General features: G+C 38.7%; 1 long non-coding RNA gene across 1 annotated transcript in view; it reads right to left on the bottom strand.

Moving 5' to 3' along the window:
- Window positions 1-374: 374 nt before the first annotated feature.
- The window catches only part of LOC116439824, a 28,610-nt gene continuing 3,775 nt past the window's right edge, over window positions 375-25,209 (bottom strand). The window contains exons 2-5 of the long non-coding RNA XR_004238291.1: window positions 9,308-9,397; window positions 7,119-7,256; window positions 2,803-2,955; window positions 375-2,207 (exon numbers count right to left, since the gene is read on the bottom strand). This is a non-coding gene — a long non-coding RNA (uncharacterized LOC116439824). The remainder of the gene's footprint in view (window positions 2,208-2,802; window positions 2,956-7,118; window positions 7,257-9,307; window positions 9,398-25,209) is intronic.

Genomic DNA, 25,209 nt, shown 5'->3' with positions numbered 1-25,209 from the left:
TGATGTAGTGCTGTGTTTAGCATGAATGGTCAAGGTTTAAAATCTTATACAGCAAATTTGAAGTTAATATGCTAGTATCTGTAAAGAATATATATTAATTATTGGAGCAATGGAGACCACAAGAACAATAAACTGGGTTAAGCCAAGTACCCAACAGTCCATCTCCAACAATGGCCAGCAACAGATGCCAATAGAAAGGAGTAAAACAGGTCAAGCATACAATGATGCTTTCTCAGACTCCAGCAATATGTGACTCTTGGCTTTCCTAAGCCAAAAACATTATTTTGAGGTGCTGTCTGGGGCCAGATTATCAAGAGTTGGGAGGATGGGGGGGAGGGGGAAGGGAAGAAAAAGTCTTTAAAACTGAGTGTTTGTACTGAGCCAACAGTAAAGCATCTATAATAAATTTCTAAAATATTACTCTAATTCAGTCTTCTTGTAGATTCTTTACTACAAAAAACCTACAGGAGCCTGTAATATTTAGTGCTAATTGGGGGTGGGGAGGTGTAAAAATTATGCAGAAACATTAAATGCTTTCACTAAGCTACGAAACCTCTATGATATAGCTCACAGTAGTACCTCAAAAAAATTACTCCCTTATATGCTGGTTACTATTCACATATACTAATGTACCTACACTTGTGGGATACTGAAAATTAGAAAAATTATTGAAAAAAATCCTGAAATGCCACAGATGTCCCAGTTTTAGTGCACCAGAGCCACAAAGCATTTAACAAGGGAAAAAATTCCCACCAACCAAAGAAATCCATAACAAAGCAAACAAACAAAACAACTCACCAAGGAGTGAAACTAAAATAAAGCAGAGTGCTGGATACACTGTCATGTAACCCTTCTACCCAGTTCTTACTTCCCCTCACACTCTATTTCTCCCCTGAAATTTTGTTCCATGTTACAGCTTGATCCCCGAAAACTTACTTAAGGGGAAGTGATATCAACCTAGAATCAGCTTCTTGGAGCTGAGGCATAACCCCAAAAAGACATACTGGGGCACATTAATAGATGGGTGAATATACTGTACACGCAGGATGGAAAAGAAATCATAGTATCTTCAATGCTAATCAGTAGGCCTTAATTGGAAACAGATCTCACCGATAGGAGCTGTGTCGTGTTGAGATCACAAATATGGCTGCCAAAGCCATCTATGAGTACATCATCTGACCCAGAAGTTCATCACATTTTGAATAATAAATTTGGTATATTAAAAAAAAATTCTTTGTGGTATATATTCAATGAATTAAAATTGTCTGATAATCATCACCTAGTAGGAATGATTTTAGTGAGATTTCACCATGATCTCTTCTTGCCTCCACACCAGTCAATATTGTTATCAATGATCTGGAAGAAAATATCATTAATGTTAAGGTCTATAGATTACACAAAACCAGTAAAGTGGTATATTAGGATAAGGACAGGTCAATTCGACAGAACAATCAAGTTCACTTAGCAAGATGAGACCATCTGAGCATCATGCTTTCTAAAACAATTACATTTAAGGACAAGCATCTTTGGAAATGGAATTTAGGTCAGAGTTGAAGGAAGGAATGTTTTTTTGAAAAAGTGCTGCTTTCGTAGTGATAGATAGGCAGTGTTTCCAGCATGACCTCCTGGTATGACAGAATACATAAAAAGTCAAGATGTAGTTATATTCAGAAATAAAAAGTAATACTGAGAGGAGGTACAAACTATTTATTCCACTGTATATAACCAACAACAATAATAATTATAATAGAATAGCAAAAAAAATTTATAAAAACTTTCTTGTCTGCAAAAGAGGATGTTTATAAATTGGAAATGTTCAGTGAAAATATAAAAGAGTTACCTAAGACCTGGAAAATCTCACTTTTTCTAGGAGCCTAGTGCTGAGTCCTGTTAATGTACATGGGAAACATTATGAGTTGGTTTGATCACTGTGTATGTCAGGGAAAAACTTCTGGCTAGCAAACAATGATAAAACATCTTCCACTGGTGAGAAATTTATCTAGACAAATTTAGAGTAGTAATAAATGATTTTTAACAGATAAAGCTATCAATTGGTAATTTATTTTGCAGCATGTTGGAACCTCTGTTACTTGAAGGCCGTACCTTTCGTAAAATATATTCTTCTCTCCACCCAAACTCGTAGATGCAGGAAAAAGTATTTACAGAAGAGATGCTCACACAAGTCTGTACCTCAGTGATCGAAGATGCTGTTATAGATGAAAAAAATAAAAAAAGAGGGAGGAAAGATGCATGCAATGAACCAAGAGGAAAGTACTTCCCTTGAAATATAAAATAAGATTATCTCACTGATGCTGATGATGCACCCTAGGATAACCATTTAAACATTTCTCGACTTTTTGCACCTCAGTGTTCATCTTTGCAGTTCTAAACAAGGCTAGTAGCAGAGGAAATAGTTTTAAGCACAACCTGGCCACAGAAGGAGGGAAGGGGACACATGTGTTGGAAAATGGATTGCTGTACAGTTTTGGACAAGCTTTGCTGTTGTTGAGGCACTGAGAAAATTAATGTCCAACCTGTGGTCAAGGACCTTCAGCCAGCAGTGCAAGTGAAAAGCAAGTGACACAGGTCAGAGCACAAGGGGAAAGAATCACGTGCAGGACTGAGTCTACACAGGGTTGATATAGGGTTGGATAAACATTTTGCACAGGAAGTGCAGCATTGTCACTTCCAAGCACTTCATCCAAAACACATTGAGCTCAGCCAAGCGAGAGAAAATATGCATAGGTATTGAAGGGATCCCCATAAGAGGTGGCCCCCTACAAGATGTGTAGCAATGCCCACCTGTAATAGGTGAGCAGCTTCTGATGATTGGGTCTTCTCAATCAACAGGCAGTCACCAAGTAAAAGTGGCACCATCACAAAGAGACAAGTCAGAGGCTTGTGTATCTGATGCATCTCTCAGCTTCCATGTTGTTGCACTGTTTCTGGTTACAACTTGTGAAAAAATGTAAATACTTTCATATTCCACAGAGAGATTAAATCATCATTTTATTGTGGGAATGTTATCTTGTTTCCTTTTATTTCCTAAATCAGAGTATCATGCCCAGATATAGGCAATCTAATGATCTCTAAAGTTTTATTTTTCTGTTATTATCTCCAAATCAAGAAGATTTGGACTATCCGCATAATAGTCTACAAGAATATTTCAATTGGATTATCTTTGATGATATTTACTAACGTACCTAATATGGGTCAAAAGCTCATAATAACAAAACAACCTGACTCCAAATCATACTCCAGACAGCAGAACCCTGCACACTGCAGGCTGCACCATGGATTTGCAAGCACTTTCCCTGAAAGCATGTATCAGCCAAACAATGTTTTCAGCAGCTGCTAATTAGCACCATTCCAGACTGGACTGCATTATGAGTCAGTACCACAGAACAACTCAGGACAGCCTGTTTGTGTGACAGAAATGTGTTCTCAATAGAAGTGCATATTCTGCCTGATGAAAGTTTTCTAAGTATTTGAGCATCAGTGTACCCATGGCAAATAAAGCCAGGTGAAGCTCTGTCCTGTTTATAGCTGCAATATATAAAGGTCAAGGAGGAAAAGTCTTAGAGAAACCAGTTTGCTCATAACTGGACAAATACTTCTCAAAGCAGGTATTTTAGACAGACAATAAAACTCTCTGAGCATGACCCCATCTCTCAATGCAATAATACTTTTGAGAGCACTGTTCCAACTCCTGACTTAGTATATACTGAGGCAGCTGGTACATGCTACCTTACTAGCGTGTGTAAAGCTTTTCAAACCTGCTAATGACTATTAGTGTCATAACACAGAGAGAAAGAACTTTCTTTTAGATACTCATATAAATATGTCTTTATTTTTAGGACCAAGAAAAAGAGCTTTCATTAACAGCACCCTCCTGGAGGTTTTCAGCACAGTCAGAGTACATGCTCAGCACCCAGAAAGGGAGTATCTTCCATGACTGTGAGCCTGCAACTCAACTTCACAGATCTCCCAGCAGAAAAATATCTAATACATGTTTTCTCTTTGTGCTGTGTAAATGCACGCTCACCCTTTCACTCCATTTTGCTGTGTTCAACTTTTATTTCAGAGACACATAAAGGCCATCACTGGTAAGAGTTTTTATAAAGGAGTAAGAGAAAATATCCTTGATTCATCACATAATTTCTATATATGACTACTGAGGATTTCTAGGTGGTCTCTCTTTTTAGCAAAAACCTGCCTTGAGTATCTCACTGGTATCTCTGGTAACACAATGTGAAAAACAGTGTCTGCCTCTATAACACAATAAAAGTGACCTATAGTTCAGTCTGTTTCTGCTAGCTGAAGGTTATTTTGCTTTGACATATCCTTGCAGTGTCCTCTGCTTTAATTAATAATGTTGCTGCCATGTATTATGAAAATCACTCTTTTGCACATACTGGTATCTTTCCAAATTAGGCATTTTAAAGTTTAAGCCTTAAGAAATGCATAGACTATTTTCAATCAAAAGTCCAATCTATTTGCATGCACAAGAGCTGAAAGATTTTTCTTGCAAGTGGTTGTACTCTTAGGCTTTTATTATTTCTGCTTGAGCAGAAAGCAATAAATATGTCTTGAGAGAAGGGAGAAAGTTAATAAAAAACTGTCCTTTCCTCTTTGTGCTAGACCCTGTTTTAAAACCAGCTTGTCTTTCATGAACAAATTAATTGGATTAGCTCTGCTTCAGCCACAAAGGACAACACTCTGTGTCACAAGCATATTTGTATAATGAACCATCACTGCACGGGTATAGTAGGGGACTGATCCTGAAATTGTATTCAAACAAGTACTATTACTAGCATTAATATTACAATTCAGTTTGTGGGATGCAAATAAGAAGAGACACAAATTTTAAAAAGTCCCTGCACGAGTGAACGAGTGATTGAAATGAAAAAAAAACCTGTAGGGTGAATGAGGGTATAGAAGGGATGCTTATCCTACATAAGCCAGCTAGTCAGAGGGAAGGTCCTCACTGTCAAAAGATATTAAAATGGTGTCCCTAGAGATATTGTCAATGAAAATTTCACTCTGGTTTGAGAAGATGTCAACAAAAGGAATAAGGCTTTATAAAAAATTGTGACTACTTTCCCAAGGTAGAAATCAGACTGTATTTTTGAAAAATAAGTATTTACTATTTTGAAAAGGAAAAAAAAGCCATCTTTTTATCCTACTCCCCTTTATCATGTTAATAAAATTTTAAGCTGAAATTATTATACAATTAATTTTTACCCAACATTGTTAATTTTTTTTTAATGTAGATGGTTTTACCCATCTCGGAATGGTATGCACTCCAACCTCTATCCTTTACAGCTTTCATTGATCCTCATTCATGTTTCACAAAAATAATTTTGGGGGGTTTCTGAGTGTTTTGGAAATAGCTCAGAATGGGTCTCTGACTGCTACTGTAACAAATAAATTAATAAGAAATAGAATTGTCATGAAGGAACCTAACCTATGAAATTGAAACAGCTGTAGTTTATACAGAAAAAGGAATTTCTCCTTTAAAATTAAAGTGATCTTTTGTTTCTGTTGCTGGCTATTCTAGGGCTGGCTATTGATACTGAAACACATATACAAATGAGTACTTTCCAGGGTATTATTTTTATGTAATGTTCTATATGGACCATTTATCACAGAACCTTATTTGATGTTTTGCTTAAATGTTCAATAATAATAATGCTCAATAAGAAACAATTGGAATTTGTTCTTAATTGAGTTCCCAGTAAAATTTTTTAAAGAGGACTGACTTGTCCCTTAGTGGTCAATGAAAAATTGCCTGTGAATTAGACCACAAGGACAAATGTCCTCTCCTAAATATATAGAACATCTAGTCATGGCAGACACCCTGTTGTTTGAAAAGTTGATTTCACGGTGTTATTGCTATCAATTACTGCTATTTTACCTTCTTCCATTACACAAGGGCAGCAGCTTAAAATAAAACCATAATTTCTCATTCTGGGTGTTGTACAAACATCCACCAAGAACTAATGAGGGTCCCAAGAAACTTCCAGAGGCAGATTAAGGAGGAGCATTTATCACTAGTCAGCACATCCTGAAGTTATAGCTTTGCAGCTGCTGCTAGGTGGGAGGGAGGTTGTTACACCTACACCTGCCCTGAATAACTATTCACACAGGGCACCATGCATGATGGAGGGTACTGTATTGTAGGGTTTTGTATCCAAAGGAACAGCTCCAGAGATGTCTCGAGCTGGGCCTAGAAGATTGGGCATTCTTTAAAGAGTCCTTCTATCTAGTCACAAATATGTGGCTTGCAAAGACTCTTTCTTTCTTCTTCCTTCTTTCTATATTGTTTGTGAACAAAGTATGGGTGATGAATTTCTAGCATCTGCATATACCCACTTGTAGAAACTAGATACACCTTTCAGTTATGAGAGGCATAAATCCTTATTAACTATTAACTACTGTTATAGGTAGCATAGAATTATTCAAGCAATAAAATAGTTTATTTTTTCCCTTGGTTAGCTGTAAATGAGCCTAGAGGGAACCCAGGAGTTCTAAGTTAAGCTCATTTCATACCTGTAGCAATAGCTTTAAAACCTAATCCTGGATATGTTTATACATTTTTAATAGGACCCCAATTTTACATACTTTATCCTCCAGTGGCTTCTGCTGCTGCAGAATTCTGGAGAACAGTTTTTTACTGTTAGGCTTAGCAGGTTCAATGCTTGATTATCTTTCCTCCAGTTCAATATCTTCCCTTTTCCCTTTGTTATACACCAACAAGGGGACTATATGCAGGTTCTCTGTGGAGGATGCCTTGTACGTGAACATGCAAGCAATGTGGAATCGATCTGAGCTGAATCCAGTATTCAGGGAATTTAATTGAATTATTGAAATTCAGGGTTGAACCCCGGGGACATTGATCCTGTATTGTCAGCTTCAAATCCAAGGTGCACTGGCCGCTTGATAATGTGTTCATACGATTTGCAGTAGAAGGGGCGGTGAATCAAAGCAGTGACAGTATCGCTAACTGACAGAAAACAGAGGAACTAATGCTGAATACATTTTAAAATAAATCAATATAGACTGGCCTGACTGAACAATTCTGGCAATGTGTTGTGCTGGCATGGCTGCTGACTTACCAGTTTAAGAGTAGGCTCAGGATTCATGGTAGCTGGAAAGCTGGAGAGGCCTGTTGCTGCAGCAATGCATTTAACTTCAAGACAGAGAATATTTGCTCATCTGTTTTCCTTGCCAGAAGCTAGAAACTATTGCTGCAGCTGCCAAGTGAAACAAAGCAGGATTAAAAGAGAAATTAAATTATAAAATAATACTTACAAAAAAGAAACAAAAATCCAAAGAAATGGCTTTCATTTATACTGATATAAGTGCTTTGCTTATTTTCCTCAGATATTAAAAAGATCATTGAGAATTTGAGGCTCAGGTCAACTAAAAAAATAAAAAAAAAGAGAGAAAGGAGTTTAAAAACATTAATGAAAAATAATGCTCAGCCTTTACCATCTCTACTGAGACCTAAGTCCCATCCTTCCTCAAGTGCAGCTGCTGGAAAAAGGAGACAAAGCAGAGACAGCTGCAGGACTATTCTGCCCCACTGCATGTTGTTTCTACGATCACTCTCTCTCACCAATTCACCTGCTTCATTCAATTTATCATTGTCTGTTTCCCTTGAAATGGGACCTGAGAACGCTTGTCTGAGCTGGATTGCACAGCTGTTGCTTTAGCTGCTGCAAGAGGATGGCAGCTTTACAACCTTTCTGCAGCCTTATTCCCTTTGGGGGGAATAGGCAATAGACAGTCCTTTCTTCTATCACCAGGATGTTCTGAAGCCCTGAGCCTGCCTTCCTTCCTTCCTTCCTTCCTTCCTTCCTTCCTTCCTTCCGAATTCCTTCCGAATTCCTTCCGAATTCCTTCCTTCCTTCCGAATTCCTTTCGAATTCCTTCCGAATTCCTTCCGAATTCCTTCCCTCCCTTCCTTTCTCCTTCCTTCCTTCCCTCCCTCCCTCCCTCCCTTCCTTCCTTCTTTCCTTCCTTCCTTCCTTCCTCCCTCCCTCCCTCCCTTCCTCCCTCCCTTCCTTCCTCCCTTCCTTTCTCCCTTCCTTTCCTCAGTATAGCCAGAGTATGTCAGTGGCAATATGAACAATTCCAGGTCTTCAGGGCTGATTCCTCCAAGGGACCCAATGCTCTCTATCCCTGTGGAGTCAAGGGGCTCTATGGGGCTGATGCCATCGTCTTTGTATTTCTCTGTAATCAGACTACTCATGGGCATTAGTGCCGTGCTGTATGTACAGGACCCCTGACTCCCATGGGAGCCAAGGTCATCCAGCAGTGCACTGGATCAATGCCTTACAAAACTGCAGCGTGTATTTATCTACCTAAAGCCAAGGTTTTGAGGAATAGGGTTAAGTCAAGAAGACAAAAGTAGGTGCTTGGCACCTTTCACCCTCAGAATGTTTTTGAATGGGAGCAGGCTGCTGAAATGTGGACTTAGTGAGCACCATTCAGAATTCCTATAAAATTTACTGATTAGTTGGCTATGATATTAAGGTACCCATTCCTTATAGCTTAATTCTAAAATACAGAGTGTACAACACACACTGGAATTAGTCTCATTACCTCTGGGAGACCCTAAAAAATCTAAACTTCTTTTTCAACAACCTTAAAATAAAAGAAATAATATTAATTATTTCCAAATTTAATAACTAAATCAGGTATCACCTATCTGGTAACCCACCCACGCCTCTTTTTCTTACTCCACCTAGAAACACATTATCTTGACATCTGCAGTCTAAATTACAGGTAACAGCCAACATCGGACCCACACTCTCAAAGCAGGACAGTTGCTGGAGTTCAGCCTTGCAGAGGTTTTTGTATGGGGAATCTCAGCTCAACTCCAAAAGCTGCATGGCAATGCTTCTTTCTCCCCAGCATTTGATGTTCACTTCTCACTTAATCAAAGGAATATGTGGATGCTGTAGCCAAAGACAAAGGGAAAATTACTCTAAAGCCAGAAGAAATCCTTGTCTCTGAGGTCTTCATGTTGTAAACCTCAAGCCAAAAGCCAAGTAGTTACACTCTCTACATTTTGACATCTCACCATGTAATCTGGGTCATAATATCAGGTCAGAGTCCCTCTCTCCACACCCTGAAACTTCCCATCATGCAGATCCCCCTTTCACCCATGAATCTAGAAGATGTAAAAACTCCACTATTATTTTGCAGCATGAATTGTTCTGTATTTTTTGAGATATTGTGGTTGTCACTCCTTTCCAAGCAACACTACAAGCAAGAGGGTATTTTAAAATCCATTTACTTCAAAATGTATTCCCAAACAATTTTCAATTTTCATCCTTTCTTGGTTGTTTGTTTGTCTGCTTCATTCTACCTTATTCATATTTTACTTCTGTGAATTCAAAATAATAAATTAATTTATTAGAAAAATGACACTGTAAAGGGCTGACATAACAGAAGACAGAAGAAGAGATGCTGAAAAAGGTTTAAAATAAATAATCAGTGCTGTGTCAGGGGACACTACCTTCAGTCCTGGCGAAGCATTTGCTGTGTTGAAATGATTAATGTTATGCCAATTTAAAAACAGGCAGGAGTTTTGGCAGCAAGAATGCAGAAAAGCCAACTAAGTGGTAAAACATTTAGTTTTCAGAACTCACAGGGCATGTCTATACTAGTGTATGAAATGAGTCAAGCTGTCTTTCCTCTGGCCATGAGGGGAAGTGACAACTCAAAGTCGGCATCCCTGCAGCTAAGCTCTCTTCCTGCGAATGGAACGGCTCATCTGTCCTCTGCACTCAGGGCCGCTCCAGATCATACCCACACCCATGTTCATCATGAAGGAATGTGTCAGGGAACATATTAACTATGAAACCAGGTCCAGGAGATTGAAACAGGATTTTGTGCCTTTCCTTCAGCTCATGGGAACTTCATAGCCTCTTTTTCTGACCCAGGTAAATAAACCTTCCACACCAGAGGCATTCCTGCAATTCTGACAAAAAAGAGCTTTGGTTTCAAAGTATTTGCATTAAAACAAATCAAAACAAAACAAACATGCAAATAACCAATCAAAGAAACAAATAAACAAAACAAACAAACAAAAAAACCAAAAACAAAAAACCCACCCAACAAACAAAATCCCAAACAACAAAAACCCCCCAACAACCTTTAAGTAATACCTGTCTTCTCTTTCCACATAGCTCTTTGGAAGGTGGGACTGTACTTTTTATGGTAACAAGTCTTATTTAATAAAAGCTGCTAATGAACCTCACTATCTTTTTTTCCACTAAGGACAAGAGCTAAACTCAGTGAAATCAGTGGAAATGCTCCTGAAGAACTTAACAAGAAATTGATCCAACCCTCTTGATCTTTTGTTTCCCCTGCAGCGTTTTTCTTTTTATGTTGGTTCCTCTTTTCCTTTTTCACTATCATCCAAATACCATCTTTATTAACATAAATCAAATATTAACATATGATCTGTGCATTCAAGTAAAAACAGAAAAATACACTCAGATGTTAAACAAGTGTGAATTCAGAAAAAATGAATATATTGATTTGTAAAAGTTATTTTGTTGAGACCTTAGTAACTTTCTATTTAGAAGAGACTTTGTTTTTGGAGAATTCACTAAAATATTTCCTGCATACTTAGAATTTTCTTTGGTTTATGTTGAACCCATTACTGTAGTCCACATACAGGAATTCTGAGGGGGTCTCTAATACACCCGAATAATCCTGTAGATCTTCACAGGGGGAAAAAAAAGCACTCTGAGAAAAAGCTTTGAACTGGGAAAATGTTATAGCAATATGCTGTTTATTTGCACAAATACGATTTCTTTTATTACACTACAGGAGGGAAAAGAGAGAAAGAGAAGAAGCAAAAAATATCTTTGTTTTAAGTTCATTGGTCTCAGGCATTGGTAGCTGCAAAGGAAAATGAATTCCCCTTCCCTCTTTTGTGCAACAGCACAGAAGGAAATTACCCAGGAATGTGAATCATTTCTGTACTGCTTTTGCTGAAATAAGAGTGCTACTGCAGGGGAGCCTGTACCAAATAGAGCTATGTGGAATATTCAAAGCAAAATTTAAAACACACAGGACACATGCCATCACAGCTCCTGGGACTGTAGAGGAATTGCAGTGCTCTCTGCTAACCCTGATATATCCACCAGCACTTTATCAGCACTCGGATTGTTTTCAGCTCTTCTGCGTACCAGGGAGAGCTTTAGCATATTGTATTGTGAAGTGCTTGTGTCTTCAGTGATCCTAACTGGTTCAGGTTGCATGCTCAGAAGAAACCATCTGGATTTCACGTGCTTAGATATTTTCTGGGTTGCTATTGACAGACGACATCAAGTATTGACCTGACAGGCAGCTGCCAAAGAGAGTTCCAGAGCGCTTCCCAGCTCCCAGGCTTCTCTGCACATCCTACCCACATCCAGACTCCTTGCTCACCTACCCTTTTGATGCCCCTCAACACTGAGCAAAACTGGATTTACAGATTAAAAAGGAACAACAGAAAAATCTTTGATGGTCCCCAGACAGGAAAATATCTTTCCCGTGAAAGAAGTAATACTAGATTATGAAAGTCTGTCAGGGTTGCTAATGTCAGGGCCACTTGCAGGTGAAGGGATTCCAGGAGGTTGGGTGGTGGCAGGGCAGTCAGAGGACAGTGTCCTGCCTGGCATGGTCACAGAGCAGTGCTGCCTCAGCCATGCCAGAAAAGTTTGTCTCATTACTCATTATTTGCTGCTTTGTCCAGTTAAACATTTCTTTGATTTCGACAGACCAGTCTATATGCATAAGGACAAGGCAGGTCTTATTAAAACCAGATCTTTTTTGGCTTCATTTTTCCAACTTCGACATGAATTCTCTTGCTCTGGGATACTTCTCCACCTCCAGCTTTCCTTCACCATAATCAATCTCATTATCAAATCCTTCTCACTGTTAACATTACTGATAACATTAAGCATTTAAACTAATTCAGGTTTTTTTTGCCACCACTACTTCTATTATAAGATTTTTGTAGAACATCTTTTTTTTCTAATTTTGATACCATATTTATTATGTCCTATTTAGGTCAAAGTTGTCCCTTGGCTTTAATGGGCCTTCTTTTACTTTTATCTGCTTTTATCATATCTTTATGCAAATAGACCAAAAGTACTCTTGTTCTTGTTACGTTAAAAATTTTTCATAAGCTTTGGTCACAAAATAGGCTTCCTGCTCCTACAGCAGTGCTATTAACTCTTTTCCTCTCTCCACCTGCTCCATTAGGAGTTTAACTTGTTGAGATTTTATGACTGGAATTCTAAACTCCATACCAGATAATGTCTCAACAGTGCAACTTATAATTAATACTTAACGCTTTCGTTTTGCAAAAGCCTCGCTGGATACATCTGAGAATTGTATTTCCATTTTTTACTGCTACATGCACCTAGGTGGTGCATAATAATTCTTTGACTAACTAATACCCCTAAGTCTTCCTGTTTCAACCAGGGGGCCTTCTGATTGAAGAAATTCTCATTGCTCCCTATGTTCATTAGCTCGCATTTCAAACTAATTAAATGACATACCTTGTCCCAGTTCTAAAGCCTATCCATTTCTTCCCATGTGATATTCTGATCATCTTCCATATTGTTAATGTCTCCTACATTTGTATTTCTTGAAAAAAATATTAACACTTTCCTATATCTTGTATACAAGGCATTGCTGATATTTTTCATAGCATTGTGTCTGATTCTGATTCTTGAGGAATTACAGCCAACTATTTATTTTTACTTTAGCATAAATTTTTGTAGTTCACACACTATGATCTTGTGCTAATCTACCTTTTATTGCCAGTATGCAATGATTTTCCATGCGCACTTGTCATGGTTTAGCATAGTTTGGGTTTTTAGTTAAAGAGGGCTCCATCAGTCACAGAAGTGATTCTTCACAAAGAGGTGCTTACAGCTTCCTCCAGACCCAATAGAACCAATCAACTGGCTAGTTTGAATATTGGCAAGTTTTTTAAGCCACTTAAGAAGCTTGACACGCCTCTGTGATCCACATTTAAGAACGAACAAACCCCGGGAAAAGCTCTCTTGCTTCCAGCTTTCGGACAGGTAACTGGGGGACCATGGCATGGCCCAGCGGGGCCAGGCCCTGCTCTGCGCAGCCCGGCCGGGTCAGCCGTGGCGTGGCTTGGCTGAAGATCTCAGCCTCTTCTGCTCGCTGGACACCCGGCACAGCCCCCTCAGTGCGGCCCGGGCTGGCCGGGAGACAGAACCGCTCCTGCAGGCGGCCCCGCAGCGCGGCCAGGCCAGGCCGGCCCTCACCCAGTGCGGCCAAAATTCATCTGAGGCCACTGCCCAGCAAAGATCGTGTGACCAACAGCGATAAGCGAATTCCAGCTGCAAGGCCTGGGTGAGATTAACACTTTTAGTGCCGTAAGATTCTCCAGCACAGATGAAGCCTGCAGACATCAATCCTCTCCCGAGTCAGAGGAAGAGGAAAGGTGAAGGCACATGAAGAAAATACCATAAAGACACCAAGGTCAGTGAAGAAGGAAGAGCTGAAACCCCGAGAGAGGAGAAAGAGGAGATGCCTCAAACCTAGAAGCTGAAATTCTGTTGTAAAGCTATGGTGATGGACTATGATACATCAGAGTACCCATTGTAATTTCATGAAAGCATGGGGGGGTGGAGCGTTCAAACTGCAATTGTGAGCAAAAGTACCTGTGCTGGAATAAGCAAATGTTGAAGTAGTTGTGATTTGATGAGAAGCTTGAAGAGAGAGAGATGAAAGTGAAAGTGATGAAGACCCTTGCTCCCAGGGAAGAAGAAGACCTCTGTTCCTAGAGATGAAGATGCTCCCAGAGATAGGTGAAGAGAACCTTTGTTTCTGAACAGCTCAACCTTAAAATGGTACCCCCGTAGCTTAAGACTGGACCCTAGAAAGCAGTTGTGGGGAAAGCTGTAAGACAAGGGAAGGGACTTTCACATTTGAGCAGAGAACCAACCCGGGCGGCTGTCTTGCTGTGACGTTGAAGCCATGAGGGAACTGTTTCTTGTGGAGATGTCTCCACAGCATGAGCAAGAGAGACTCCTCTCCCTAAGTGAACTGAAAAAGAAATTATTATAGAGGTGGTAAACTGACTGAAAATCTCACGGGTTGTCTATTTACGTTGCCAGTGGGAGAAGGGAGAAAGGTGAGTAGAAGTGTTCTGAAGGTTTAGTCTGACTTCTTTTCTTTCTTTTAGGTCAGTTAATAAACTTCTTTATATTCTTTTAAGTTTTGTGCCTGCTTTGCTTTCTCCTAATTCTTATCTCACAGAAGGAAAATAAGTAAGTAATGGATATTTTGAACCAAACCACTACAGCACTGAATCCAAATACATTAAGTGCTAAAACGATCTTTTTAGACAAGCACAGTTATCAAAGTTCAGTTAGATGCAATCCACTTGCTAATTCACAGGCCATTCTATCCTCTTTTTCATTCATCTCCATATATTTAAATATAATACAAAAGGTGTGCTTAAGCTTCATATAAAACTAGTGTAAGATTAGCAGGTTTTATTGGGCCATTTCTAATACCTTTCTCAGACAGACCAAGTATGGCTTCTCTCTATCTGTATCTGTACCATAAGCTAGAGTCACTGCTTCTAGCTTCTTCTGGAATTTGTGTGCCGTTCTCTCTCCTCAGTAGTCCCTGGTCCATGCCTGAGGAGTTCAGTTGTCTCAGCAGGATACACTGAGGACCAAGGCATCCCCTTAAGGCAGCCCCAGCAGTGCCAGGCTTGCTAACTGGGAGCTGTGCATGAGCAGGTCTTGCTGGTTCAACCAGGGACCAGGATTTCCAAAGAGGTTCAGCAGCCCTTATTACTCTAGACCGAATCTCCTAGGAAACAGCAAACTGAAGCTGTATTATCTTTCCTCTGAATCCTGTGGATCTCCAGTCCTACAAATAGGCACAAACAGGCAGACAAAAAAATATAGACCCTTGCATGGACCACCCCACCAGAAGAGATGCTGGGAGCACTGTGCAGGGTGACCCCAGCTAGACATTCATCCTATAGATGTCGGGCTTGCCTCTGGAGGGGATGATCTAGCTCTCTTGCCAGTACAGACAGAAAGGATACATGCAGAGTGGAGAACAACTGATTCAGGCATGTCCTGAGAGCAAAGCTCTGTCGGAGGTAACACGGCTTTGTGGAAATTGTGTGCACTGAGTGGAGACTGCAAACTCTGAAAACTTCTATCCTATTTGCACAGAAAGGAAATTCTATGAAGCTTTTACTTCATTGTTTGGATAAAAACCATCTTTTTCAAAGCAGTTACTGAAAATATGTGACTATTTATTAATGAATATGGTTTTTCAGTTCAGGGATGTCATCTTATCGTGGATGATAGAATGAAATAAAACAGAAAAAAACCATTTAAATCATATTTTTGTAGATTACATGAAATCCAAAACATAATTTACATATACCATAAAAACTAGATAGAATTGATGTGATTTTATGAACTGGAAATGTCGTTTTTTAATCTTTGTTTTAAAAACGTTTGCCTTGCTGATAAGCACCAATGCAATTGTAACAAACATATCTTTTCTCTCTGCTCATGAATAATAACAACAGGGCCAAACAAGAATTTTCCAACTCTTTCATTTTCCTTGTCCACCAATAGTTTCTGAATTTGTTCTAATTGCACCTGGGCTCATTAGGTGGTCCGTAATCCAAAGACTTCTGGTACCACATTCACTTGGCTCCTGAGTGAGGTGTATCCATCACTGTGCCAGGTGAACATTTATAAACTGGGGCAAGTAGGATGTTAAATAAAATGGAGGGCATGTGCAGAGAACCATAAAAAAGCATCCATTATACATCATCCCTGCCAGAAAGTCTTAAAGGCTAAAGCCTTCTTGCTGCAAACAGCTTGGCATTTATGTAGCTTAACTGTCAGTGTCTCTACCCATTCAAGGATATAGCCCAGTCCATAATATTATCCATGTGCATAGCTGCTGATGGATTTAGAACAGCAGAGGTAAATGACTTATAAATGGATCTCACAGATGGCAAAACTGTTTGAAGAAGATTCTTCTCCACTGGTGTGAAGTTGACTCTGAGGTACATAACTGCTGAAGCCTGAGAGAGGGCCAGAGAGCAGGTAAAAAAAAAAAAAAAAAAAAAAAAGAGGTAGTGTGCATTTTTGCCATGCAGCCTGAGCCCTTCTGGTGGCCCACAGCAAACCCACCAGCCAGAGTTTATGCAGCAGGTGTAGGCTCCCAAACTGAAAATATACAGAATTTGGAGGTGTTCAAAGTTGGAGTAGTGGCTTTTATAGCAAGGTGGTCCATCTTCTGCATTTAATTTCAGGAGCTGAATGCCACTTTGAGAGTGAGTTCTGCTTAAGAAAGGCCATTATGGGATCCTACAAAATAAGCAATCAATATTGTTCAGAAAGTGTGAACAGGAAGGAAGGAGAGATAGAGAGGGAGTACATATGCATATGTAGTATACCTTGTTGGAGAAAAAGGAATGACTGTTTTTAGTTTTGCAACAGAGTACCACAACTTTTTTTCTTGAAAATATGGTTACCACAAAGAAGAATAACATGAAGATGCACTGAGATTTACAAATGCTTCTATACCTGATTAGATTTACTATAAATTCCCCAAGGCTCCTCTTTGCTTTCAGGTCTCTTTAGTTTCAACAATAAACCAATTGCATTGATAATTTAACAATCTACATGCTCTCCTTTTCAGAAGAAGTAATGTCATATACAGCAAACTGAGGCTTCATGACATTTTAAAACTATTAATAAATAAAATCAAGTTTGGAAAACAGAGAAAGAAATGTCCATGAACTCCTCTCATTACCATAAAACTTTATGTTAAAAAATAAAAAATAAATAGCACTGTGCAACACTGGAAATATTTCTGCACTTTCAGTTCAAGTCACAAACTATATATTTCCTCGTTTATCCTCACTATCTTAACAAACAAAAGCTCAGTAATATGGGAAGAGCATTCATGCATGAGCTTGCAAACATAGCACAAAATAGCAAGATTTGCAATGTTCCAGGCAAGCATTTTGTCAGCTTCTTCAGTTTGCATGTTGTTTAGAGTGTTAGGTGTTTAGATTCCGTGATTATATGCTCTACACTGGAAAAAAAAAAAACGACAAAACAAAACCTAAGAAACTGTCTAGCTAACTTTCTGCTAGATAGATAGATATGGGTTTATTGAGGGTTTCAAATACATTTTTACTTTTGAGTCCTTTGCTGACCACTCAGCTACAAGTAGAACTTATCAGCTTTCCCTATTTCCAGTATGTGTTATGTTATGTTATGGATTTCTTATTTTGATAACTTGTAGATATTTTAAAGACAGGTCATATCCCTAGATCCTGGTACAACAGCCAAGAGTTAAGAGAACTGAATATGACTTCTGGAATAATTTTGGCTTGAAATTATTCAAGGGAAGAAACTGGACTTTTTTAAGTCTGGAAATTCTTTTTTCTGCAAATGTTGGCAATAACCAAGTGTACATGGGAAAAATATTAAAAATAACCAGAGACCTCAATGGTATGATTTCTCATACATCTCTAAATACATCTAAATTTGATTTTGTTTCTAGACTGGATCTTAAACACTGGTTATTAAGCAGTAATAACTAATCTATAGTAATTATCCTATAAAAACAAGACCTCTTCTTGTTGAGACTACAAAAATCAGGCAACAGGCTGTTATGAATAGGTCCTGCTGCACGTCAGCATTTTTGGACTGTATCTTTGTTCAAAAATGATGGGTATTTCTGTCAGCAGGATATCTGCTAACAAGGGTAGCCACCCTACTCTCAAATCTATCACGCAAGACGAGTCTCTTGCATTTTTACACTGTTCTCATGTGAGATAGCTAAATGAGGCCACCCCCTGGCCATGGTTCACCTTTTGATAAAAACATCAGTGATTTTTGTGCTTGACTTGTATTTTACTGAGACATAACTAAGATAGGACAATCTATGCCTTTGGTCAGTCTGCTTAAGGCAGCCATTGGGGCAGCATACATAGTAATCACAGTGTCCTAAGGACACAAACAAAGCAATTTTTGTATGGACCAAAATATTTTATTATTAACTGATACACTTTTAAAAAAATCCAAACCCCCAAGCAAGAGATAGGCTCATGAGCCTGAAATGATCTAGGAAGACTATTGCGCCTGGAAAGCTGCCTGTTTTTTTCATCTGATAAAAGACATTTTCTCTTCCTAACACCTTTGCATTAGCTAGAAAGATTCCAGGTAGTTCATGAGTCTTCCCAATCTTTCCAATAGCTAGAAAGTGGTACTAGGTTTCATTTGTACCAAACGTGCTGCCTTATCTTTTGTCTAATACACAGTGCATCTTTCTGCCAGCCTAGGCAAGATGGTTTTGTATCTTTTCTGGAAATTGCTCATATCCAAAAACACGGATATAATATCCTTCTTGTGATATAAGCTTATGCTAAGCAATGTCTCCACGCTTCCCCAAATTACATGTGCCTGTATCTTTATGTATTCTTTGATCATGTTGAAAGGATGAATCCATTGTGCTTGTTTATTAGCCCCAACAACTGTGTTCAGTACATGGGTGGAAACATTCCCTTCAGCGTGTTAATTACAAATTCACACTAGGGGTTCCTTTGTGTTCTGAGAGAATACAGTTCTTTGATTACACAAGACCTAAGTGGCATTTCAGAGTATCAGCATTAATAACTCATTCCTACAGATCTACCAGGTAGAATTAAAATTAGGAAGAAGGGTTATAACTTGTCAAACTATGTTTCTAATTAATGGAGTTGTGTTACAACTACTTGCTCCTTCACAGACTGCACTGTTTTCCTAAATAGTGTTGTTCTGATGTCACATGATGAAAATCTGCAGTTTTGAAAATCTACCATTGTGAATTTATAGGTTAACTTAAGCAAATATATTAAAAATATACAAAATCTGTTAAAAAGGGGGCTAATACACAAATATTTTGAATATCATTGTGCAGAATGTTTATAGATGAGCGATTTCAGATTATTTAGTTGGCATAATGTAGGAGAAATAACACTCTTCTTATATGGAATTAATAATGATTTCTCTAAAAGCCTTTTTTTAATAAATTTTGTGATTCTTATGGAGAAGAAGCATCTTCTCATGGAGACAGAACAGTGAGCTGAATCTTTCAGCGTTCCAGTAGTACAGCTGTGTTTTGCTTGGAAACTATTAAAAAACCCCACTCCCTTTCATTGTATTTTACCCTATTTTATTAGTGAAGGTGGGTAATATAAACTATCTATGGGTGGGATTTATCTCTTGCAAATTAGGCATCTAAACTCCTATTGTCTAAGTACAGTCTAACTCTTGCTTTCCTTGGAGTTTACGGAGAGCAGTAAACACCTCCCAGGAAGTACTCAGCCTCAGACAGAAATCTAGCAAAGACCAGATGAATTCCTCTTTACAGATGTTTGTGTCTTTCTATTAACTATAAAAAGACCTTTGGGTGATGAGCTCAGGTTTTAACTTGCCACCTTCAATATGCATGGCAAACATTCCTTCACAAATCCACATAATTACTGTCAAATCACTATTTACAACATGACTCCCTGGTGAAACCTACAGAGCTTACAGACAATGGACAAGCTGTTAGCAAGCTCAGACTTCTTCTGTGATAATTTGTTTATTTTGTGGTTATCTTATCCACCCTTTTCTCCCTGGTGGATGTTTTACACACCTGTGTGTATCTTGTCAATCCAAAAGCAAATCCTGGCTCTGTGGAAAAAGGCAGGGCCAGGATCTCTTATTCTCCCTCAAATATCATAAGATGTACAGAACAGTTAGGTCTCAGTCCTGAAAATGGTTCACTGGCTTCCACAAATTATTGCTCAAGCCAAAAGTCTACAAAGCACATACAAATAGACTGATCAAATAAAATTACTGTGACAGTAAGATCAGCTTGTTCTGCTCCTAGGGGAAAAAAATAAAAAGAAACAAAAAACCCCACAAACCAACACAGAAGCCATACAGTGTAAAATGATCCTTTCAATGAAAATTGAGTTTTTATGGTTCCTTATTAGAGACTTCCCTTACAACTAATTATATTAAACTTCTACATTCTATGCTTTTTCTCATCAGTAATCTCACAATCTCCAAATCTGGGAAAGTAAATGCTTAGTCAGTGTGTAAATTGAGGACAATTATCATGATGACCACACAGTAATACAAAAATAATTAGACCATTGCTAGCAGCAAAAATATAAATCAAATCAGTTTGTAATAGGAACATTAATAATTTGTTAAAGATACAATCTATTGCACATGAAGATGGGAAAGCAGCTGAGCTGAGCTGCTGTGCTGAAGACAGTTCTTGTTTTGAAATAAAGGGCACAAAGTTCAGTGTTCTGTGCATCAGTGATAATCTAGGGGTGATTGTGTTCAAGAGAATTTACAACCTATTCTAAATGCGTGAACTCAGTGGAACTGGGAAATCAAATGGCTGAATGGTATTTATTATGCTACCCTTATCTTTGCCAAGGTGGAGAGAAAGACTGGAACAGTTTGCTTTGCCTCCAGGCATCCAGTAATGAGCCAACCGGTGGTGCATTAGGAAGTAGTGGGCAAGTGGCATTATCATCAGGTGCATTTTTAGTAGCAGAGTCAAGTAGCACTGGGAGCATTATAAGTAGTGCAGGCGAGTGCTAGAGCATTGGTTATTATAGCACAGGATGCACAATGGCTGGAAAGCTTTGGGAAATATAACAAGCAGAGTTAGGCCTGAAACACCCACTTTAAATACTGTCAAACTTTGAACAGCAGCAGCTCTAAACTCAGACTTTCCCTTTGGCACCTAGGGATCACTCTTAACAGGCAAAACCTGAGTCTCAAATTCGAACTCTCCCAAATCCTAGAAAATCCTGGATGCATTTCTGATGAAAAGTAACATGGTCCAGATTCTTTCAGACCACAAGAGAGAGTACAGCTGAATGCCACAACAAACGTTTCAGAAAGGAGCTATTTGGCATAGTAAGCATTAGTAGTCAGGGAGCCAAGGAAATACTAAATGTGCAATCTAACAACTATGAAAGAATTACTTAATTACTAAAGTCTTTCCAGACAACATTACCCAAAAAAACTCTTCACAATATCAGGCATAAGAGTAAACCTTTAGGCAAAGGGGTCTGTAGGGTATAATAAGGCTTTGAGTGGGAGGAGGGTCTACTGCATCTCAGTAACTCTGTATTATCAGGCTGTCAAGACCTGTTCTGAGAGAAATGTATGCCAGGTGGAAGTTATAGCACAAGGACTACTTCCCAGTCCATGTTTTTCTGTTTCCTTTGCCCAGAGTCTCTTCCCCACAGGTTCTCCTCCGGGGACCAACTGACCTAAAATACACAGTGGGTCTGCTCCAGCATTTCCCTGGCAAGGCATAAATTTTGTGAATCAGGAAGTGGGTGAAGAGCTGTGTCCAACACTAATCTATCTTTCTCTCCAGAGTGATTATGAAAGGTACTGGAAGAAGGGGATAAACACATGGCACACAGCAAAGCTGGTGTAATAATCAGAGAACAGAGAAAAACAGGGAATAAGTGTGGTATCTTGAATGTTGTTACAATACTGATATATATTTAGAGCAGGTAGCTACCTCACAGAGAATCGGAGAATCATTAAGGTTAGAAGAGACCTTTAAGATCATCACGTCCAACCTTTAACCTAACACCATCCAGTGCACCATTAAACCATGTCTCTAAGTGCCACATCTACACATCACATCACCCTCCAGGGATGGTGACTCATCCAAATTGCATCAGCTTGAACAGCACATATTTGGACTCAGGATATTTGTGCACTGGGACTGTATTATCAACAGAAGTGACTGTTGATTGATAGGAGATCTGGACTCTGGTCTTCCAGCTGTATACCACCAGTGAGATCATAGTAATGCTGGAAATTGTTGATATGTTCTGAATGTGAGACATGGCAAAGTCTCTGCATCTTCTGCTGTCCTAATTTCTAAATCCACACAAAGCTGTAAACCTTCAGAATGTTTCTGGTTCTGCAGCCCTAACCTGTCTAGATTGGCTGGCAGTTTAAGGTCAGAGGGCAGGGTAGATCAAACATCTGCATAAAGCTGAAGTCCTCCACAGAAAAGACTGTAAAGACTGCGAGGAGTACAGTGTCTTCTCTCTGAGGTGATACAGCAGGGAGCAGCAGGAAGGCTAACCAGGGCTAAGGAGTCAGGAAATACTACTAAAGGGTATGTGGGAACTGTTTTTCTCCATGTCCTCTTGGACTGAGTACAGCTTATGCCTGCATTAAATCCTGCAAACAGGAATGAAAACTGTGCACAGTGATAAATTCAGAGCAAGTAATTGAGAGTCCACTATTTATTAAGACTTTCCCCAGCATTTGGTGATAATAAAAGGCTTTGGTGATAGTATTAATTATGATAGACAAGGAAAATGTGGCTAGCATCTTCAGTTAGCCTCATGGGGAGGTTTGTTTTATCTGATGCACAAAAGCATATGCTAGCCACACAATCTATGCTCACAGAACATGGGAATATTTCTCTGTGGATAGCCAAGAGGTGACTCCCACATAAGAAAACCAAAGAGGATGAAAAGCTAGACACTGAAATCTTAGCCATTTAAGCGGGAACTAGAGACTGCAATCTGAAAATGCTAGTAAATTGGTGCAATTATGTTGAATCAAATCAGAAAAGCAGCTCATAACACATTAATAGAATTACTGTAATTGCTTAAGGAATACAAGGAATCCAAAGGACATTTTCTTCTTTTTTCCTAATACAGTAATATTTGAAATCTGTCAGAAATAATTTCTCTTTTAAAGAAAACGAAAACCTTCACTGTTGCGGCAATTACTGCATTTCCCACTTTTCTTAATGTTCAGTCACTTTCAGCTAAAAAGAAAAGGTAGAGAAAAACAAGCATGTCATTGGAGATTTTCTTGGTATTAATGAAAATTTATGTATTAGTATGCATTACATTACAAACAAACAGCTCTTTTGCTCTCTGTGCTCTCTTTTAAAGAAAACTCATAAGCAGAGATTCATAAGAAAGTTGCAGTTTAGTATGATGCTCTTCTTCTGTTTTGCTTTTGTAGTGTCTTATATAAACACATTCACTCTTGAAAAAGGATTTCTGCAAGGCTGCTTCAGGGAGGGACCAGTGCTTTTGCAGTGCCTGGACTGATACAAAAATCCAGACTGTCTGGATCTGTAACTGGTAACAAATTGAGCTGGTCCAACAACAAATGTAGAAAGAAATGCCAAGGTAACTTACGTTTTTCTCATGTGGAACTATCATTTATGGGGTATGCTTCTTCTTCTTCAGGTGTAGGTCAAAACCAATAATGTGCTGCAGCTCTTGTAAAAGAGGTACACAGAAGCAGTGTCTGTGCAGATTCATGTCTGAGCTTGGTGGGTGCATCTCCTCATATATCTTACATCAATTTTTATGAGATATTTTTTCTCTCCTGGAATTCTGGATGTTGTTCCTATTATTCAGCTATTTTCCACATTTGTCCTGTCTGCCTACCTGTTTCTGCTGACAGCAATCGATTACGACTAGTCCTTTGCTATGCAAAATGGAGATCTTTCTCCTCTGAACTTTAAAGGATGTCACTCAGAGCACTTTCTCCTTACAGTACCTTTAACTGTCTGCAGAGCTCTGCTCCTATTTATGGTGTGTTTTGACTGATGGGTTTGGTGATGGGCATCCTCATAGTAAAATAGACCAGATAACTGACTTGCAGGCATTTCTCTCTCTGTTACTTGGGCCCCCTTTCTCTACATAGCTGTCTATGTTCATGAAATATGAAGGGATTTAATTTTTACTATTTATTTTTTGCCATGTTAAGATCAACATTGCCAAAAAAAAAAAAAAAAAAGGAATGAGTAGACAGATAATAAGCACAGTCACAAAAGATATGTTTTCTTGAGAACAAAGTCTAAAATATTCCACCTTAACACCCCTAAATGAGCTATTTCTCTCTGAGTGATGCAGACAAACCTGCATATGTCTGGGCTTCTGCTATCCCTCATGAGATTTTTAGTGTGTTGATGTCCTGTTTCTTTTATTGTCCTCCACTAAGCTTTATTCTCTCAGGAGCAGAGGGAGTGGAGAAGACACCACTCAAAGCAACAGCCAGAGAAAGGCCTGTCAGTGCATTGGGAAGTCTTGCCCAGGGGAGGGAATTACATTCTGACTATTAGTCATGCAGATTAGCCCTTCTCAGGGGGAACTCCAGGGAGACTAGCTTATAGCACTCTAACAAATGCTTTCTGGTAGTTCCATCACTAAAAATAATGTTGCCCTTTCAACTTGCAAGGCACAGTTTGAAATTAAAAAGTTTCCCTGTTTTGACCAGGGCTAAAGAACATGAGAACTTTATGTACACCTCAGTGTTTCAGTGTAAGCAACCTTCTCCCAAATTCGGACATACGTCCTCAGTGAACGTATCTACAATTCATTTGAGATTTTACGCGTAGTTTTAGAAGTTTACCCAGTTTTTCCTTTCTGATTAGAAATATTTTTGATATTTGTATCTTTTAACTCAAAAATACTATCATCAGATTTTATTTTATTTCTTGCTATTACCTGCATAGTAAAGAAAAATGCTCAAGAATGGTTCTGGAGAAGAAGAGGAAAGAGCAATATTTTCTGTACTTATTAACAGTAATGTGCAAATAGTAGAGAATACCTAAGTGTCTTTATACACGGCTTTTATTTACACAGATAGGTGGTAAAAAACCACAGATTGCAAAAACAAAAAATAACACTACATTCTCAGTACATAAACCAATTCATAAACTTCAATTATACCCTTAAAATTAAACATCTTAAGGACTTGAGAGGTGTAATTGCTTAGAGAGAAATTTTATGTTAGTGAAATAGAAATATTTACACTTATTTTAATAAATTTCTAATCCAAACCCATTATAACCTGAGTCACTTCATTAACTTCAGTGAGATTTGGTGATCAGGCCATTTGAGCACAAGGATGAATAAACAGACTTTGATATTTCTCCTAAAGTGCAGGGTATGTGAGTTTTTGGCCGGGTCTTCCACTGTAAATGCCCTTTTGTGAAACCCTGAGATGTAAATTCAGGGACTAACATCTTTAGTGCTTTGTTTGATCTCCATTGCCATGCCATGATTTAAGAAGAGGCAGTTTCTAAAGTGCACTT

Source organism: Corvus moneduloides, chromosome 2 (assembly GCF_009650955.1).
Source record: "Corvus moneduloides isolate bCorMon1 chromosome 2, bCorMon1.pri, whole genome shotgun sequence".
Taxonomy (NCBI): domain Eukaryota; kingdom Metazoa; phylum Chordata; class Aves; order Passeriformes; family Corvidae; genus Corvus; species Corvus moneduloides.
The sequence above is the reverse complement of the archived record's forward strand: the minus strand, read 5'-3'. Positions and strand labels throughout refer to the sequence as shown.